General features: G+C 40.3%; 1 protein-coding gene across 1 annotated transcript in view; it reads left to right on the top strand.

Annotated features, from left to right (window-relative positions):
* foxo3b (forkhead box O3b) overlaps nucleotides 1-4,272 on the top strand; it is a 41,344-nt gene extending 37,072 nt beyond the window's left edge. Inside the window, exon 4 of the mRNA XM_069158151.1 lies at nucleotides 837-4,272. The gene's annotated coding sequence lies outside the window, so the exon portion shown is untranslated. The remainder of the gene's footprint in view (nucleotides 1-836) is intronic.
* Nucleotides 4,273-14,526: the final 10,254 nt, after the last annotated feature.

A 14,526-nucleotide genomic window follows, 5' to 3' on the forward strand; every position in this document is an offset into this window, starting at 1 on the left:
TTTTTTTTCCAAAATGGTGAATCTGTAAAGTTCTCTGTGAAGGACTGCGATATTTTCAGATATGTAGCGACAAATCACTGCTTAATAGTAAGTGGAAACTCCAACAATGTTTTCTAGGCTTATGAAAATCTATCTGTATGGTTTATAAAAAAAAACAAAAAACATGTTGGAGTGAATCAACTTTATAACTAACTTGTAATAACAAGACCAACTCAATTTGCACGATGTTTTCAGTAAGTCCATCCTCATTTCCTGGGCCGTATCTTTTAGCTAATTGTGTTACACCTGTAATAAGAAGTATTCTGCTGTGTTTCGGGGAAAAGTGCTGAAAAACTTTTCATCTCCTGTTGAAAAAGGAATCAATGGAGTAAATCTTTGAAAACGTTTGTTCGGTGTGTCAGCACTTCCAGTTCCATCGTAAAGGTCAATTGTCACTGCATGGATATCTGGGTCTGGGCATGCTCCATTGGGGATTGTTTCCAGTCATTGCATCATATTGGGCGTAGACCTTAGGTTAATTTTGAAACTATTTGAGCCACCTTTAATCCTTCCACTGCCACCATTGGTAGAACAACTTCAACATTATCGCACTTTGCCAAACCAAAAGATCACTGATTGGTTTGCCCATCACAGTGGCTGAGCAAACCTTAATGCAAACGGGGTTTCCAGACTATAATCACAGAAAAGACTAAAAGTTTGAGTAATAGTCGCACTGAGCTAAGCTAACCGATCAGCACATCTTTAGTTGGACTGTAGACCAAGACTAAAAAAGTTTTTTATGGTTTAAAGCATAGAGCAAATACTCAAACATAATCATATATGCTTTATCTCTCCAGGTCTGAACTGTGTGGTGCAAGAGAAGATCAGACAAACACCATCCTTTTTGCCAAACCTGCCATCAGCACAATGTAAAATATAAACCCTGTGTTTACAGAAGACTTCCTCTTTGAGAGCTTTACCTTTCTCTCCCACACTGGTGAACCGTGAACGATCCGACAGACATGAGAGATGCTGCACATCAGCCCTCAAAGCCTCCTGTGAAACAACAACAACAACAACAAAAAGAAAGCAAACAACCACAACAAACTCACAAATCTTAGAATTATGCAATTTTCCTTTGGCACCTAGTCTGCTGATATCAAAGAGACACTGCTTATCAGAAGGGGTTTCAGGTGGAATAAAAGGACGACACATCAAGCAAAGAAGGAAGGAGTGCACGGTGCAGTTGTTCCCATTGAAGGCTTAAAAAAAAAAAAGACAGAAGTGTAAAGTGAAAAAATCAAGAAGTAATGTGGTGTAAATCTGATCTAGTGGTTTCCTGGGACGTATTATGTTGAAAAAAAAAGAAAAAAAAGAATCCCCTCTGTTCTTAGAGATTTTAAATGTTCCGTGTTTGTTTCTTGGATTTTCTGTTTTCGTTTCTGGATCATAACATGTCCGTACAAAAAGAATTGGTGTATTGGTGAAATGAAGAGATGGTAACGGAGTGTCTTACTCATTGAGCAGCCACGCATACAGTACATGCAAACACACATTCAGACCAAGTTGTCACTTTGCCCCAGTTTGCAAAATCTCAGACACTTTAGAAGTTAAAATTCCTCAATTTCATGCCATGCACTTGCTATTTTTGTTATTATTAATTGCTTGAATTGAAATTAACTGCAGCATACTGAGGGTTATATTACAATTAGCCGAATACTAGAACATATGTTTTATCCTTGTGTATATCAAACTGTAAAAAAAAAAATGAGAAAAGAAGAAAATCTCTGTCATGGATTTTTGTACAGTGGAGGGCAGCGGAAAGTTAAAGAAGTGGGAAAAGATCTTGTCTGTCTTTTCTTAGTTTCGGGTGAGTTCTGTTGAGGTCGTTATCACAGCATATGATGTAGCCAAAATGAATACCTGTGTCCTAGGGTTGTGAACATTTCCACACCATAACAGGTGCTATATATAAACAGTGTTGAATCCTGTCCTGAGAGCAAAGCCGTGCATTTTGTTTGTTCCGTTTTCTTTTTTTCTATGTTTTTACCCAAGACCTGCAGAAGCCCAGCGCTGCGGCCACTTGTAGCACGGCGAGGTTGAAGACGGCAGGGGGAGCAGGGTTTTTTTAGGCTCATTCCTCTAGAAGCCATTTGTTTCTTGAGTAAAACAATAAGCTATCTGTGTATATTGCCAAATTACTTGAAACAAACAGTAGGATATGCTGGCAGCCAAATCGCAGCACACACACGCACAGTATGTTACACACACAGATAGGAAAAAAAAAATATTAGCAGGGATCTGTGTTGAGCTCTGCTGTTTTCTTAACATGAGTTTGTGGGGCTTGTTATGCATATACAGAATCACTCAGGGGGGGAAAAGGGAGGCTTCCCGTTTAAGTAACATCAAGTCACATTAAAATGGTATTTTAACATTTCTCGATTAAAAAAAACAAAAAAAAAAACTCACAAAAAAAAAAACCCAACATAATGCTTTGTGTTTGTGAACTTGTAATCTGTGAACTTTTGGCCGTCGAGATGAAGAGGAGGAAGGAACATAAACGTCAGGATTATTACTTCACGCAGTCTGTTATTTTTGGTTTTGCCATCATACAACTTTTTTTTCTCCTCTTGTTGGACTCGTCACACACACACACACACACACACACACACACACACACACACACAGTCATGGACACGCCTGGTGCTCCTGCAGGTGACTTCCTGTATCTCCTGAGTACATGTTAATGTGCATATGTGTTTATCTATGGAGTTCATTTCAGTTGAATTTATCTCACGAGGATGTGTAATCCCTCACGGTGCATACAGCACAGCTGACTGTATGCATGTATGTATTTATGCATTATGAATTGTGTGAAATGCATATATACTCGCTGTATGTCCTTTATATACTCATGTAGTACTTGACCCTTGGATTTTGTGATACCTCTGAAGTTGAAGAAATATTGAACAACGTTTTGTGCCAGGTAGGAGGGAACACTGTTACCAGCAATTTAATGTTGAACCAGATTTTGAAAATGGTGGCGAGCACCATTGTTGTAGCATCTGGAGACCCTGGTACCCCTTCTCTGTTGGGGGTAGTGACATGAAGTGGATTCCCTGCTGTGTATAATAGTGTACAGATTTGTGTATATCACTTTGAGGCCAAGGCAGAGGAGTGGTGTGCATGGTTGCTAGAATGATCTACCGTGCTATCTGAGGTTTAGTGCATGAGCTAGCTGTACCCCCATCGACCTTTCCAGTGGTGCCGTCCCTCCACAGAAATTGTAATACAGAGAGGAAACCCTGCGTTTTTAAGCACTCAAATACACACTCTGGTCCCATTTTTTTACAAATCAGGGCTTACAGAGGAGCATTTGCACTATCCTCTCACATCAATGGGTTTATTAGTACGAGTGTGTGTTCATTGACGTAAGGGAGAGCCTCCTTAACGGACGTTCCTGTGCTTCACACTTGATTTATTCCAAGTGGAGTCGGTTCATGTCCCAGTGCTATCAGTGAGCTGTTGGTTATAACTTCAACGTGGTTGAAGTGTCATCTGACAACGAGCTGGACCTTGTTACATCAAAAAATTTCCAGAACACTTATCCATCATTTTCTTTTGACAGAGGGAATCCTGAGCCATCACCTGAACTGCTAAGCATTTGAATTCATCTACAGTGACTGTACAAAATATTGCTTTACTTAACCTGTGAAGAAGACTGATGAGGTGAATCCAGGGAACGTAGTAATCCTGTCTTTTTAAAGAGAGATTATTGATCCCTGATAAACTGCAAATCTTGATCGCAGAAGGGTGTTCCTAACATTTTGTACATTCAGTGTAAAATGTCTTGGCTCTTTGAGGCAGGTAGTTTACACTTAGTCATAGTGGAGCCAGCCTTCCACACAACCACTCAGTAGACAGATGATCTCCTTTCATGTCTGACACACACACACACACACGCGCACACGCAGCACAACACATGCTGGTTTAAAGCTAAGAAAATACAAAAATAAAAGATAGAGACATACCACTAGATACCTTAATCACCTCTTGGACGTTTCCTTTTTATTATCTTCTCTTGAATCCTTCCATCCTTGTTAAGAAGCCCAGGCCAGCTCCCCTTCATACGCCCTCTGAACTTTTCCCTTTGAACTTTGCCCTTTATTAATCTTGCTTCTACTCGACTTGATGTTAGTGGGTATTTTTCCTGTGTATTCCATTTTGAATTGTAATCTAGTTTGTATAAGAAATGGTGCGCATGTAAATAAAGCTTGGTGAGGCTCCACACTCTTTCGGTGTCCTTGTCTTAACTTATTTTTTTAAAGTCTTACAAAAACACCCATTTTACAAGTGCTGTGGAAGAGCAAATGTGCTTTTAGCAGCCAATGATAGGAGTTTTCAGCCCAGCAAGGAAAATGTCATAGCTCTTGCTTGCCTTACATGTGCTGTTAATTCTCAAGCATGTGCGCGTGCGCGTGTTGGAGCACTTGTGCATGAACAAATTTAACCTCGCACTCCCTGCAGCCAATAAATCTCTTCCTCATGTCAGTCTGTGGGGATATAAACAGCAAAACAACTCCATGTTCTACTCAAGTTCTTGGAAGTCCTATTGCGCAATGTTTGTTTGGTGTAAGGCTGCATTAAACGAGAGCAGACGTACAGCAATCCTCTGATACCTGACACTGGGCTGGGTACTTTTCCTCCGTTGTTGCGAAACTTAAAGAGAGAGGGAGAGTTGTGCGACTAAAATCTCCCCCTTCAGGCCTCTCCATCAGATATTAACACAGGTTCAACACTTTGTTGACGTCTTGCTTTCTCTCAGAACAGCCAATAGGCCACATTTCTCCACCATCGAGGGTCAAGCCTGTTATCATAAACAGATAATTTCACATTAACCGGTATGTTTCTGGGGGGGTATGCGTGTGTTTCTATGTGTGCATAAGTACAGCTTAAGTCTGAAGTTAATGAGTCATCCATAAAACTAAGATTATTGGGAAAACTTTTAAGTAATCTTCAGAGTAAAGCAGTTATGGGAAGATGAATATCGGTTTTATCTTTTTAATGACATATAATGATCTTAGCAGTGTTGATGAAAGCTCTGGCTTCGCAACTAATTATTTTCATTCAGTTCAAGTGAGGATCACATACAAGAAGAATTTAAGAAATACGATCTGGTTATCATGATAGCATTATGTTAACAGGGTTACACGTCATAACATTTAGGACTGGTAATCTGGAGATTTTTTTTTTTAAGTGGATACTGATACTCTTCTTGTCTTTATATCTTTAAAATTAACAATACAGAAATACCAAAATGTGAAATTTTGCATTTAGATCATCATGTAAGGAGTTTTAAAAAAAATACAGAAAATATTTCAGCAAACAATTATAATATCAACAAATTTGAAAATGTATGGGGGTTTCAGAGTCTACTCGTTATGAGGTTATTTTAGAAGAGTTTGGTTTGGTAGTTTGGCCTCAGCACCCCAGAAATTTCCAAAACCCAGGATATGCTAGCTAAAAGTCATCACCTGATTGGTTGTCTGTGGCGACACCTGCGGTGATAAGCGGTAATTGCAGCTGGGTTTTTGGATTTACGGAGATCTAAATGGTGTTGCCTGTGACGTTTTTTCTTTTTCTTTGGATTATGTTCTTCACACACGTGACATGACGAGTGAGCCGATTGTGAAGCTTGTGATTTTTGAAGGTAGCTAAAATACATTTGCTTGAACAAATCTGAGCAATGCCTGACTTTCAAATATGTTGTCTTTGCTCATTGTCAGCATAAAAAACAATTTGTGAAACCTAAGCTGTGTTGTCATATACAGTATTCACAACCACACCGTTTGTCATTTTTACCAAACATAAGACATGGATCTAGGTACTTTAGGCCTACCAATGTGGCCCTTCCATTTGTATTCAAATATACAAAAGAACATCAAACAAACAGAGTCCTTTCAGTTTGTTTGGTGTCTTCAAGCACTCCTTCATGAACAAGGGACATTTCATAAAGGAAAAGGAAAAAAAAAAAAAAAAGACACTGATCTTCTAAACAGACATTGCTAAGCTCAGCGTTGACTGCAAACTCCAAAACACTCCGAAAAGCTTTATGACCAAGAGAGCAAGCTCACCACAACTACAAATACCAAAGCCACATTTCAATAGCACTTCCAAGTCAGCTGGTCACCTGACTGACTAAAAGTCTGGCCTGGCGGCTGTGACACCAGTCTGTAGAGGTCAGTGAGGTTACGGCTGGAGACTCGTCTGTTTTTCCAATTTCTTTTTGTTTTCCTCTGCTTATTTTAGGACAACAACCGCACATCCAGACTTAAATTTCTGTAATTCTAAGCCAAATTATGTGCATCATCATTAACATACCATTGTTTTTCACTGCCAGAACAATAAATGTGACTTTCAAATTTTGTATTTCATATAGTTAGTTAAAATTAGAGCATTCCACAGCTATAAGCTCATGTCATTTTATACGCAGCTAAACCTATCTACGGTCCGTTTCTTGTTCCTGCTGCTTGTCTCGCTCGCTGGTTTCATGTCAAGTCATAACTAAATGACTGTCTATTTGTTTGCCCACCGTACTCATCTCCACCCACATTTTGAGTTTTTTTATTTTTTTTATTTGCCTCTGCCTTGTTCCATATCAGCAGGCTCAAATTTTGCAAATGTCAACTTTGTTTTAATACTGAAAGCAAGTAACATGCGTAGTCAGCGCGCCGGCAGAAATTAGCACATGATTCTACTGAGGAGTGTTCGTCATGTGAACAAGTGTAGAGTGTGTGTTAATGTACTGTTTGAGGATGTGTCACGTGTTTGCGATTAACATCGTTTATCACCAACATCCTCATATCTCCAAAGTCGTAACGAGGAACTGATACCTATTTTCACATGATAGCAATATTCTGTATGTGCGCATTAGGTTACAGATGTTTTTATGTTTTTATACAGAATGAGAAGGCTGTCTGACACACAGGTGGTGCTTTTAAGGAAATGTTACTCACCGTGTGAGATTGGGATGTAATTCGACCTGAGCGGCTTTGTTCCTTAAAGATCATCCTCTGAGTGCCATGTGAGTACTTCCCATGCACACATGGACTCTTGTCTTTATTGTTTATCGCGCACGGCATGTATTGTCGTGAGTCAGAACTCCGTGTACAAAGTATACCTTCAGTAAAAAGCCTTAAGAGCTTTCTGAAAGTCAAAAACACGCAGCTGATGCTCTGAGCCATCAACTGCAGCATACAAAGAGGATTTGTAGTCTTTTGAGTGTAATTTGACTCACCTGAAGATGCATTTCCTAGACGGAAAACCAGACTGAAGGGTCATTTCTTTTGATTAAACAGATTTATGAATTCACTTTAATGTTAGCCTATTTAATGCTGAGAGGGGGGGTAATCATTTTGCTTTGCTGTAATCAACATCAGCAGGTGATGTGTTTATCCAGCTAGTTTCATTTGACACAGCAGCTGTAGCAGCACATTATTTGTTGTGAATATGTGCACTTAACAACAATTGCATTGATGTCTTTCATGCTTAATAACATTTTTCTGTTGCTATTTTTCAATCATGTCGCTCGATAGGGAGAATCCTTCCCGTTTCCTAATCATATCCACTAAGCTCTGACATATTATTTCTTTCTCTAACCTGTCAAAACAACAATCAATAGCAACAATAACAGGCACAATTGAATCACTGAACAAATCTGATATATGTGCAGTGATTCACAGATCTGGAACGAGGCCTTCCACCTCCTGAATCCAGCTCACCAGGTAGCGTATTATATAACATTGTTGATGTCAGTGTTTATAAAGCCAGGATTGTGAGTCATAGTTTCATCCATTGTGACAGCTACAAGACCACGTAAGAAGACCTGCTATCACCTGACAGAAGATGAAATCAAGGTACAGCAAGGTACAGCTGGGAGGAGCCGGTCGAGAGACATGTACCAGCTGTACCTTGCTGTACCTTGATTTCATCTTCTGTCAGGTGATAGCAGGTCTTTTGAAAGATTGACACTGTATAAAAATGACTGTTTTAGCTAATATTAGCATATTTCAGATATATGCCTCATATGTGAAGCGATAAGTGACAGTGGCAGTTCAGAAATGCCCATGGTAATTCAGAAGTAGTGTCTCCACCAGTTCATTAAATCGTGCACAAACACAGCAAATTACAGCAACAATGACAGTATAAATACTCCAAGTAATCAAATACAACATGATGCTTATGAAACTTATAAAAGAAAAAAAATATCGGGATGGAATCTGTGAGTTTGTGTGCCACCACATTATTCATCATAATACGTGACATGTATCATGCCTTTGTTGATCTATGACTAAATTCTGTTCACTAATCCCAGTGCGCTCACTGATGGACAGTTTCTCGCCCCACCTTCATTTGTCAAAGGTATTTGACCAACATCACTGTTTGATGTCGTCAGGCAACACAACCAACAAATTATGTCTGAACCACAACAAAGACATAATAACTTTGCAATTTAAAGAAGCAAAACAGAAACTCACTGCCTGGTCAGACCACGTGTGGCTCCTGGCTTCCAATGCTATTATTCATAATGACAGGTTGGCCAACAGGTTGGGCCTGAAATGAAGAAAAAACAAGGTGAATGCAGAGTAATACATGACACACAGTCTGTGTATTCATGCTAGACCTTCATACCCCTCAGTACTGTCGTATTTTTCCACCATCTTTGTATCTATCGATGTACAGTGGGTACGGAAAGTATTCAGACCCCTTTAAATTTTTCACTCTTTGTTTCATTGCAGCCATTTGCTAAAATCAAAAAAGTTCATTTTATTTCTCATTAATGTACACTCAGCACCCCATCTTGATAGAAAAAAACTGAAATGTAGAAATTTGTGCAAATTTATTAAAAAAGAAAAACTGAAATATCACATGGTCATAAGTATTCAGACCCTTTGCTGTGACACTCATATTTAACTCACATGCTGTCCATTTCTTCTGATCCTCCTTGAGATGGTTCTACTCCTTCATTGGAGTCCAGCTGTGTTTAATTAAACTGATTGGACTTGATTAGGAAAGGCACACACCTGTCTATATAAGACCTTACAGCTCACAGTGCATGTCAGAGCAAATGAGAATCATGAGGTCGAAGGAACTGTCCAAGGAGCTCAGAGACAGAATTGTGGCAAGGCACAGATCTGGCCAAGGTTACAAAATCATTTCTGCAGCACTCAAGGTTCCTAAGAGCACAGTGGCCTCCATAATCCTTAAATGGAAGAATCCAACCTGACGTAACTGGAGAGGATCTGCAAGGAAGAATGGCAGAGGATCCCCAAATCCAGGTGTGAAAAGCTTGTTGCATCATTCCCAAGAAGACTCATGGCTGTACGAGCTCAAAAGGGTGCTTCTACTCAATACTGAGCAAAGGGTCTGAATACTTATGACCATGTGATATTTCAGTTTTTCTTTTTTAATAAATTTGCACAAATTTCTACATTTCTGTTTTTTTCTGTCAAGATGGGGTGCTGAGTGTACATTAATGAGAAATAAAATGAACTTTTTTGATTTCAGCAAATGGCTGCAATGAAACAAAGAGTGAAAAATTTAAAGGGGTCTGAATACTTTCCGTACCCACTGTATGTTTGTATCTATGTATATATTTATGTACGTATCTATTCATCCATCTATCTATCTATAATCCTGCACACAAGTGGAGACACACAATGCCATGCGCGCACACACTGACTGGGTAATGAGAAGTGAGTCATCACAGCCAGTGGTGTAGGGTTCAAAGTGTAAACAAGATGGAGATGTGATGGATCTGTTGAGATATGGCCATTAGTGGGCTTCTCATCTCCCAGAACCGATGCTGCCCAATTGATAGATGTGGTGGTGGGGCTTCTCTTAATCTTGATAGCTCGCCTCTCGCATGATCTCTATAACTTATCTCAACTGCTGCTCCACACACACACATCCATACAAACACGTGTGCTAATTGCTGCTGGACGCACAAGGATGGATCCATGACAGGAGAACTGAGCAGTCGTAAATGATACTACTATGTATGTGTGTGTGTGTGTGTGTGTGTGTGTGTGTGTGTGAGGTGCATGAGAGAGCGTGCATGCGCGCGCTAAGTGCTGCAGAGGAATGATGTCATCTCTGTAATGGCACACTGGCACAGAGCGGTTGAGCATTGTCCCGCAGCACCTCCATTCACAGGCTGTGATCAGCGTCATCAAGGCAGATTATAGCTCACACTCACAGCCTGTGGTGCGATGACAGATCTCTTCACACACACACGCACGCGCACACGCACGCGCACACACACTTGCGCACACACACACGCACGCACAATAAACATGCGGCAAAAAAACCCAATCCTCTTTTCCTTTAGGATTTACGGTGTGTGCATCCATATGGGCACATCACAAGTACAAGCATGAGAGGATGTGATGCACGGCATCATGTGAAAGGTGATAAGAAGAGGTGAGGTGTTATGTAACGACAGAAATAGAGATAGGAGTGGAAGTGATAGGAACTAGTTAGAGAGTCAGAGGTGGCAGGGTGTTGAAACTGCCATATTCTAATATGACAATATCTACAGCGCAAGAAGTGCTGCAGTCAAACACGTACCATGTAATGAGGGGACAACTTGTTTCCGGTGTTTGTCCTACATCATCACAGTTACACTAAAGAACAAACCCACAACACAACATCAGAGAAAGACGAGATATTCTTACAAGTACAGCAGCATCACCTCTATGTGCGCTGCCTTGCTTTCATCCTCACAAACTTCTACAACTCTCTTTCATTTGCACTTGTCTTTGATGATTGAAAAGATCTGGTCTCTGTTTGTTGCTTTTAAAGAAGTTCATACAAAGTTCAGAGTTAGTTTTTTCTTTAAAAGCATTAAAAATATGTATATTTTACAACTTTAGAGCTGCTTTGGCCAGGTAATAAAGAACTGTCATGTTTAATATTCAACCTACTTCATTATTTATCTGAGAACATCAAGCCTATTGTGTTGTTTGTTAATAAGATCCTTAATGGTATAATGTTTCAGAAAGAAATTAACCCCAGGAGGAAAGAAGATAATTAGAGCAGAAGAAAAAGAGAAACATTTTCTTCTGATGTTTTCTCAGTTTAAACTCACAACATAATACAACTCGGTCCTCATTTTCTTTTTTTTTCTTCTTTTGTTGAATCCATGCCTGATTTCTGTGTCTCTGCCACAAAAAAGACCCCGATATCTGAAGATGAATGGTGATGTGGATGCATGAGACTCTCACGCTATTTCACTCTGAAGAGATGTTTTTGGGCAAAATGAGAAAAGAAAAGAGGTGTGAATTAAATCATCACCTGAAACTTGGGAGGATGCGGATGAGGAAAAGAAGCTAAGAGGTTACAAAGAGAGAAAAAAAACAAACAGCAGTAAAGGGTAATGGATGTTCCCGCTCTTTTCTCGTTATCTTCCTCGGCGAAGCATCGCCATGGATTCTGAATGATTTTTGTTCTTTCCATCTCGGCCATTGATGGGATTGAACCGGATAACCTCAAGCACCAGCAGTGCAGGAGTGGACTGTTAGAAGAGGGGAAATCATTGTGTTGATTGATGCTTTTCATTTGTCACATTGATTTGTTTTTGACTCGTGAGCCGTTTGAGCAAGTAATGTAATCTGAGTAATTAATGATGTATCTTCAATTTTATTTGATTTTATCTGTTAATTTATTCATGAAGATCAACAAATGCAAAATGAAAGCATGCTTATCACGCAATCAAATCTTCAAATCGCTTCTTCCTCAGTCATTTCCTCAGCCTCGGCTCTCTTTTTCTCACCTTCCTTCATCCTCACACCTCCTTCCTATATTATTTCAGTATGTTTTTCTCTCCTGTTCCTCCACTGTCAACCCCACTTCTCTTCAATAACAGCCTCACACAGAGACGGAGAGAGGGGGATGCTGGGCTGGATGCAGGGAGGGAGATGAGGAGGAATAATCATGCAGGAAACAGAAAAGATGCCTGTCCGACCCTCATCTCCTCCTTCATATCACTCCAGTAGATATAGAGATCACACACACACACACACACACACACACACACACACACACACACACACCTCGGCTGTTTTATTTCCCCATGTGAGGGGGCACCATGCTCGGCTTGTGCTGAATCCTGTTGCAGCTGCGTAAGCCCACTAACCCCCATCATGTTCCCATCCCCCATCTCCCTCTGGGTCCAGAGTATTACCTCCCACTCTAGCATGTGGCTGCATGTGACTGCATTGTATGCGTGTGCAGTGGGTCATAGGGCGCAATATACCATACTGTACTATAACAGGCTGCCTTTTGATGGCAGGCTGAACGATTCCTCATGAAAAGTCACCATGAAATGTCTGGGTTTCAGCATCTGAAGACGGAGAGAGGTGTCTGTGTGTCATACTGTACGTGTGAACGAGTCTTACATCATCCACTACTGGCCTACATGGATATGTTATCTCAGAGTAGGTTCATTACTCTAGATTAATAACTAACCCATGTTGTTACAGTGAGTGCCTGGTGTAAGTGTATGTGATTACTTTTCCTCATTAATAAACCTCCATTGACTAAAATCACACACCTCGCTGTGTCAGCTAGTTTTAGATAATTTTTACTGCTCGTAGATCATCACCGTTATCACCTCATGTTGTGGCCTTATTTTGTAGATGGTCGCCGTGTCAAAATGTAATTCTAAAGTCTTTTTAACACCGTGTTTACTTTGTACATATTCCTTTAAAGAGTTGTGTTTAATCAAACTATGAAAAACAATTTGGCATACACAAAACTTCGAAAATCGAATGAATCTACCCTCTGTAGTGTGTTGTGTGTGCTGTTTGACGGTACCTCGGATGGAACAGCACATTTTTCCCTAAGGCACCCAAACAGCTCCAGCTGGCCATGCATAGATATGAGGTTTCTATTTACAATAAAGGATGTTAAATTCAAATGAATATAAGTGAATTATGGAAGACTATAGTGTATTCAAGACTTTAAAAATAAAACCTAAATAAAATAATATAAACAACTCTAATACAAATCAAATGATCAAATTGTAGATATTTTACAGCATCGTTGTTATTGTGCATCTATTTTGAAAATCAATATAGTCCAGTACCACTACAATTATTCATATATGGGTGAGTTGGTGCAGAGTAAGTGTCGATCCTCACCCACCCCCATCCGACACACCCAGAATGTCAAGGTCACTCCGTTTCACACATCCATATATCTTCTCTGCTCTGGTCTAAATGGAGGGTAGGACACACACAAAGACACAAAGAGACAGACAAAAGTATTGCTTTGTGTGCATGTGCAAAGGCGTGTATGAGTGTGCATTCATTTGAGCTTGTGTGTGTGTGTGTGTGTGTGTGTGTGTGTGTGTGTGTGTGTGTGTGTGTGTGTGTGTGTGTGTGTGTGTGTGTGTGTGTGTGTGTGTGTGTGTGTGTGTTGGAGTGAATTATGGCCAGCACTCACCATTAAACCCACCAGGGACAGCACATAGAGCTTCACTACTCCTTTTCGCCATCTTTCTCTTCCTCCGTCCGTCCCGTTATCTCCACGCGTTAAGTAACGGGGTTGATGGCTAGAAAGACAAAGAGGAGCCAATCAGGCATAAATAATTAGTCTGTAGAAAGGTGAGGTTAGCATCCAATGAGTCACACATTTAACATTGCAGATTCTTACATGGTACCAATGCAGCCCTTTTTTAAACCAGATGCTGCCTGACAGTCATCAGTCTAGTCAAATATGGAAAAATGAGGAGCCCCTATGGCCTTGATTTGCATCTCGTGTCATCTTTTAACTGCCCCCTTATAGCTTTGTCCTCATCCTATGCGTGACAGCATGTGCTTATGTGTTTATGCTAGTCTGCCAGTAATAATTCTCCACCCTTCTCTTAAAGGCCTCCATCTCATCTGTGTTACATGTGTTTACAAGTCTGTGTGCAGGCTTCGACGGGTACATCTGGGTGTTTATATGTTTGGGTGCGCGTGTGAATAGATGTACAGAAAAACTCGTGGTTTTGGACTTTGATTTGCAGGACCACCTTTGCATGAGAGCAAAATATGCGACCCCGCAAGTGCACATGTAATCATAAGTACTGCCTCCGTGTGTTGTTTATGTGTGTGTATTTTTATTTTAATGAATGCTGCTGAACTTCTGTTTCATTCGGATATCGTCTCAGATTGTGTCTGTGCAAGCATGTGCGTGCAAGACTCAAGCAAGTCCAGACACAGCAAAGTCAATATTAATCAAGGGGTGATTATGACAGGCTTGAGGAGAAAGAGAAACACAGCAGGAAAAAACAAAGAGAGAGACAAAAAGAGGGTTTTTTTTTTTTTTTTTTAAGAAAGCCAGCTATGACAGTGTGGCTGTTCACTCGCAGAAATCACCCAAGAGGGACGGATGATGCTTATAGTGGAACACACGATCTGGGGGACGGGATTTGACAGCAGGATGAAGAGACCTTAGTGATATAGAGTGTGTGTGGCAGTTAATACAGTGAAGGTTACTACA

The sequence above is a fragment of the Embiotoca jacksoni genome, unplaced genomic scaffold (genome assembly GCF_022577435.1).
Source record: "Embiotoca jacksoni isolate LCO1_2020_lvr unplaced genomic scaffold, fEmbJac1.0.p SCAF_23, whole genome shotgun sequence".
Classification (NCBI taxonomy): Eukaryota; Metazoa; Chordata; class Actinopteri; family Embiotocidae; genus Embiotoca; species Embiotoca jacksoni.